Consider the following 6,540-nt stretch of genomic DNA (forward strand, 5'->3'; position numbering starts at 1 on the left):
GCAATTAGCTAAAAGTAAAAAAACCCTTTCATCGACACTGTAAATTCACTTTGAGGTATGTACATTTATAGTTTTTCCTATGAATAAATTAGCAATCAAGTTTGCATCAAGTAAGGTAGTGTTATAATGTTACTCATATGCATTACAATATACTTTATAAATATTAGGTTTGATACAGATTATCTTGGTACTGTGGCTAAACGATATGATTGCATAAACATATCCAATTAAACTATGTCTAATCATCTTTGGCACAATGAGTGTAGCCATGTCAATCTTGTTATTTCTTATTAAACATTTGACTAACTATTTGAGGAAGATCTATCAAAACAAAGAGTACAAGAGATAAGTTAGCTTTGTCAACACCTACTTAATTAATGGATCAATAAAATATTGAACAATGAAATTGTGAAAACACATTGGATGTCACTATATTGGTAAAAATGCATTGAAATGGCTTAATATTTACTTAATTCCAAGGTTAACTCAATAACCTCATTATTTTATATCATACACTTGACTAACTATTCATGGAAAATATATCAAAATAGAGAGCACAAGAGAGACATTAGCTTTTCTGATGCCTACTTGAAATTAATTACTTGACAAAATAGTGAATAGTGCAATTATGAAAAATGTGTTGAATTGGCTTAGTATTTACTTAAGTCGAAGATTGATTCAATAACCTTGTTATTTTATATTATACACTTGACTAACTATTTAAGGGAAATGTATCAATATAGAAAGCACGCAAGACATGTTATCTTTTTGGCCACCTACTTAAAATTAATGAGTTAATAAAACAGTGAACATTGAAATTGAAAAAAATGGTGACCCACTCAAACAAACTCAATTTTGTCTTGCGTGATGAAATCAATTAAACCACACAAGAACATAAAATGTTTTTTGTTAAACCAAAGTATATACTTGATATGTTGGCTTAAATGATAAGAAAAATTCAAGCTAGAGAAAACTAACAACAAATTATTGAATAAATACAACACAACAACTTATCACTAATGATCAAAAATATCAATCAAAAATTTTCTTTCGTGTACTTTGTTTCAAAAAAATTTGGACATTTGACGCAAGAAGAAAGAAATAACCAAGGCCAAGGGCACACCTAGCTACCCAAACCACCCTGCAAGAGTTAACACAATGGAAACAAAACACAAAGAACAACAACCAAAGTAGGAAGAAGAGCAAAACACTTTTATTGGTTCATCAAGTAATCAGCATACATGCCCAATTGTAAGGCCTTCTAGGTTACGATCATGTAACAATTCAATTACAATCCTCGATGATCCTACTTTGCATTATGCTCCTTACTCTTCTAGGTTTTGCCTCCAAAACTCAATCCTAGACCTCCTTATATACTTGTGCGGCCACAAGTTAACCTATCAAAAAACTAAACCTTACATTAAATGCATGCACAACCACAAGTCAACTTACATCAAATATTAACTACCTATAGGGTAAAAGCACAACCCTATGTCACCTTTTATAAAGGAGAAGTGATATTAGAATTTAAAGTCTTCAACTTTAATGACATAAAAGTGGCATTTGTACTTAAAATTTGAAGATGATGTAAACTAATGAAATGTGTAAAATTAGATGAAGCTTATGTCTGTAAATTTTTTTTAAACAACTGAGTGAAAATTTTAACTATTTTTTAATTTTTAAATTTTTTTAAATGCTAAAAATATAGAGTTTTTTTCCATCAAACAAATCTATGCAAATGTTCATATTTTGGTCTGATTTTCGAATATGTTAGAGTCGACATGTATACCTAGTGCACCAAAAAAGAAAAATTGAAATTCGGCTAATGTTTTCCAAGTTATAACTAGTCAAAGTCAAAGTTATCAGAAATTGATAGTTTTTTTCTCCCATCAAACTTTTTCTATCAAATCACATATTTTTAAAAACAAATTAATATTCTTGAAGAAGACTCTCTCCTCTAGTGCAACATTAAAAAATAATAATCATTGAACATGATTTACTATATTTTTCTTATTTTTCAATAGACAACTTCCTAAATCTTAAAATACCTACTTGTAATATTTTCAAATTATAACATATTATTCATAATCAAAATAAAAATATATTATATGATAGTAATCTTGACTCTGAGACCTACAAAACTATATTTTTAGTTTTAAAAAAAACTTCAATTTAGTAGGTCAAATTGGCTTTCAAAATGAGAAGTTTGCAGAAGTTTTATTTTTACTTGTGTGGTTGTCACCTAGGATGCCACATAGGTAGTTCTGGCCGAAAGTGTTTCGGTCGGAACCCCTGTTGGTCCAACTAACTGCAAGTGGTTAGTTTGACGGCTTCAAGTATAAAATAAGTTAGTTTCAAACCGTTTCATGTAACAAACAAGATTTGTGTTTTCTTTATTTTAATAAATATAGAAAATAGCAAAAAGTAGAAGAGTATTTTCAGAAGACAATGATTTTTGAAGTCATTTTCAGCAATTATTTTGCAGAAATCCTTAGAATCGTAAGGATCGAATATTTGTAAGGTGTTTTTTCCCATCTACTTATTTTTATTTTTATGTATTCTAAATTGAAGCATTAGCTGGTATTTCGTATTCAAAATCTAAATTTTTTTTTTTTTTTCTATAGATAAAAGTATTCAATGGGCAGTAAAAGGAAAAGATCAAGGAAATATGTTAGGAAAAGAGATGACAAAATGAAAGGGCATACTAAACGTAACCAAAACCAACCTACTAAAATTCCTAAACAGGATGAGATTCATGAAGAGAATGAAAGTAATGAAGAGGAAGAAATTGGTAGTTCTACTGATAGAAACAAATTAGAAGGCATAACAAATTTGATGGATTTGGATGAGGAACTACTTTTTAACCAAATTCCATCTAAAGATCTGATAAATGATAATACTATTAGAAAGCATTGTCAGAACATGTGGGATGAATATTTCAAAGATAAAAGTATATTTGGACGGGCACAACTATTTGTCAAGTTATTTAGGAGAAAAGATATGAGACCTATTTTAGAGTTGTTGGGTGTTGATAACATGAAAAACCATGCGCATAATATTAATAAAACAATAGTTCAAAACTTGCAAAATGCTTATAACAAAATTGACAACACAACTCGAGGAGGTGATTTGAGTAATGCACGTAGAGCATTAATGACTATTATATCTAGTAGAAAATTGACACATAGAAAATAAGTCTGTGCAATTTTTGATGTACTAAATATATCCAGAAGAACTGTTCAGAGATACATCAAGAGGAGAAATATGCTAGATGATAACATTGAGAATAACTGGGTGAATATTTGTAGAGTTCCTCGAAAAGATAGTATTTTTGAAGATGTGAAAAGACAAGTTATTGAATTTTGGACCACACATTCTCGTGTTTCTTCCAACAGGAGTGATACTATACAAATTAAAGATCAAGAGACATTGGCCAAAATTGAACATCTAAAACATTTCATAGATATAACTCAAAGTGAATTATTTCAAACATTCAAGCAAGAATTTTCAAATTTCAAAATATGTCAGAGAATGTTTGAGAGTTTGTGTCCTTCCTTTGTATGCATAAATAAGATGTGTGAAACTTGTTGTTGTCAAAATCATGTTGAATTTGGTCTACACTTGTAATCATATAAAAAAGTTATGGCAGTACTTGATCTTAATTTGGTCATCCCTAGCAGTACAACACAATTTGTGAAGTCAATATTATGTGATAAATTAGAAGATTCAGATGAGTTCAAAGTGCAATGCATCAAAAATTAGTGTGAAGATTGTGGAGATTTATGCAATTTTTCTGAAATGCAAATTGAGAATATTAATGAACCCACACCAGTCTCATGGATGAAATATGAATATGAGACATACCAAAATAAGACAGGAGATGAATCTAGAAAAAATTTATTGAAGGAGAGTGAATTGCATTATGATGAGTTTATGACCAAGTTTTGTCCATTGATATATCCACATATCCAACATTGTCATGGTGCACAATGGCAAGCTAAATAGTTTCGTGGTTTTAAAAAATGTTTTCCACCTGGTTGTATACTTTTAGCTGTAGATTTTTTTGAGAATTATACATTTGCATCTCAAACAAAGCTTCAAGGGAAATATTATCATTCTGAACAAGTTGCAATATTTGTGCAAGTGACCTATAGACATGCACAATTTGAGGTGGATCAGATAGAAAGGTTGGATGAAAATGAACGTATCATCATCAAAGAGGTTCATTTCTATATTAGTGATGATAGAGTTCATGATAGGAGTTATGTGGTTCATTATTTTGCAATGTTCTCTAAAGATCTCAAAAATTTTGGAATAGATGTTTTAGAGCACTAGATTTGGTCTAATGGATGTGTAGGTTAGTATACACGAACTTACACATTTATTTAGCTATATTTAACTTATATTTATTTGTACATGCCTATTTCGATTTGATACATGTACACAGATAATTGTAGATACTTATCATGTTTCATGTTCACAGGACAATTCCAATCTACAAAAGCATTTAATTGGTTAGCAATGCAACATGCTAGAACCAATGTTAGGTTTTTATGGAATTTCTTTGAAAGTGGACACGAAAAAGGGGAGCACGATGGAGCAGGAGCATGTATAAAGTGTGTGCTTCGACAACATGAACTTGTAGGTAAATATATGCATTTAATGTGCATGTTTAATACTAGTAGCATATATACTTTTGAATTATATATATATGGATATTGTATGTACATACAGGAATAGGATAGAGAGTGCAAATCAAGTTGTTGAATGGTGGAAAGTTCATTTTGCTACTCAAGATACTAGATACAATAAGCGTTACTTTTAGGAATTGAAAGGTGAGTTTAAGTTATATTTATTTTTAAATGTATTTTTCAAATTGTTTAGTTTTATATTAAATATAAATATTTTAAAATATGACAATTATTTTTAATCTATTTGTAACAGATATAGATCAATCTAGTCCTTACAATTGTCATACGATCCGTTGTATTAGAAGTTTGCATCAAGTGATGACTACAGAAACCATAAACCTCCAGTAATTAAAGTAAGAGAGAAAACCTGTTTTTGTGATGACTGCATTAAGGACAATCTAGTAAGTGCATGTGAAAATATTGTGAATGGATATGTTTCACATTGGGATTTGAAGGAGATAGTTAGAAAGCCTCCTTTTGAAGATGGTGACATTGACATTGACAATCATGATCCTGTATATTCAGTTGATTATGAGCACATTTCTAATTTAGTTATGGCAGGTTTGTGTGCATATATTATAGTACATATATATAAATTAATATACATGCATATTCATTTTAAAATTAATTTATATTTATCTATATTTTTATATACATGCAGGAGATATTTTTGCAGTTCAAGCCTTACCAGATAATGCGAAAAATGTGGACTATTATCTTTTAAGATGCACAAAAGCAAAACACAAGTTGCTAGAAGGAAATATAGATACTGATGGACAATCATATCCAATTAGATCAATTGTTATTGAAGGAACATATTATCAACAAACAAGGGTAATTGATCGTGGCATTGAATTTATTGAATACAAGCCTGGAGAAAAAGTTTTACATTACAGTAACCATGTTATAGCAACAAAGTTACAATTTGAAGCAATACAAAAAAGAGGACGTCGTGGAAATCAAAAGTGGAAACTGTCTATTGAAGAACATGAAAAACTTCTAGAGATAATAAAAACTAGAGAGGATCCTAACAATACATTGTTTGTGGATCTCTAGTTTACCTATGTACTTATTGTGGAGCTTTAGTTCAGCTATGTCTATATAGCTCTTATACTTTCACATTTAACATTGACAGAATATTTGTTTTATAAATTTGGATACATTGGATCATTTATCTTGGATATGTGAAATTAGACATGTTTTGTTATTTTTATTTAAATTAGACATGGATATCTTATTTAAGACAACCTAGATTAGGACCTCCCCTTAAGACAACCTGTTAGGACCTCCCCTTAAGACCACCTATTAGGACATCCCCTTAGTACCACCTTTTAGGACCTCTCCTTAAGACAACCCCTTTAGTATTTGTATGTATTTATATACATTGTTTATGTTTTCTTACATGTGATTGTTAATATTGTTATGTATTTATGTTATATTCTGTGTTATACTCTTTATATTCTTTATATGTTCTTACATGTATATGTTATATTCTATGTTATACTCTTTATATGTTACACATGTACATGTATATGTTGCCCTTAAGACATGTCATTAAATATAGTTAATTATACTTAGATTAGAGCATTAAAAACAATAACATATACATATTTATATAAATATTGAAAACATATATGTCTACATTTAACACATGAACATAGTTACATACATCTATGGAATTTAAAATATACATGAATATATTGAATTTATGTATTAAATTTATTGAAATATATATCAAGAATAACACATATACATAAACATGAATAACACATACATAAATATAAAACATTAAGACATTAAAAGATCAATTTAACATGTGTGTATATAAGGTCCATTAAGTTCTAATTTA

Source organism: Cupressus sempervirens, chromosome 4 (assembly GCF_028749045.1).
Source record: "Cupressus sempervirens isolate cs-2001-9-10 chromosome 4, ASM2874904v1, whole genome shotgun sequence".
Classification (NCBI taxonomy): domain Eukaryota; kingdom Viridiplantae; phylum Streptophyta; class Pinopsida; order Cupressales; family Cupressaceae; genus Cupressus; species Cupressus sempervirens.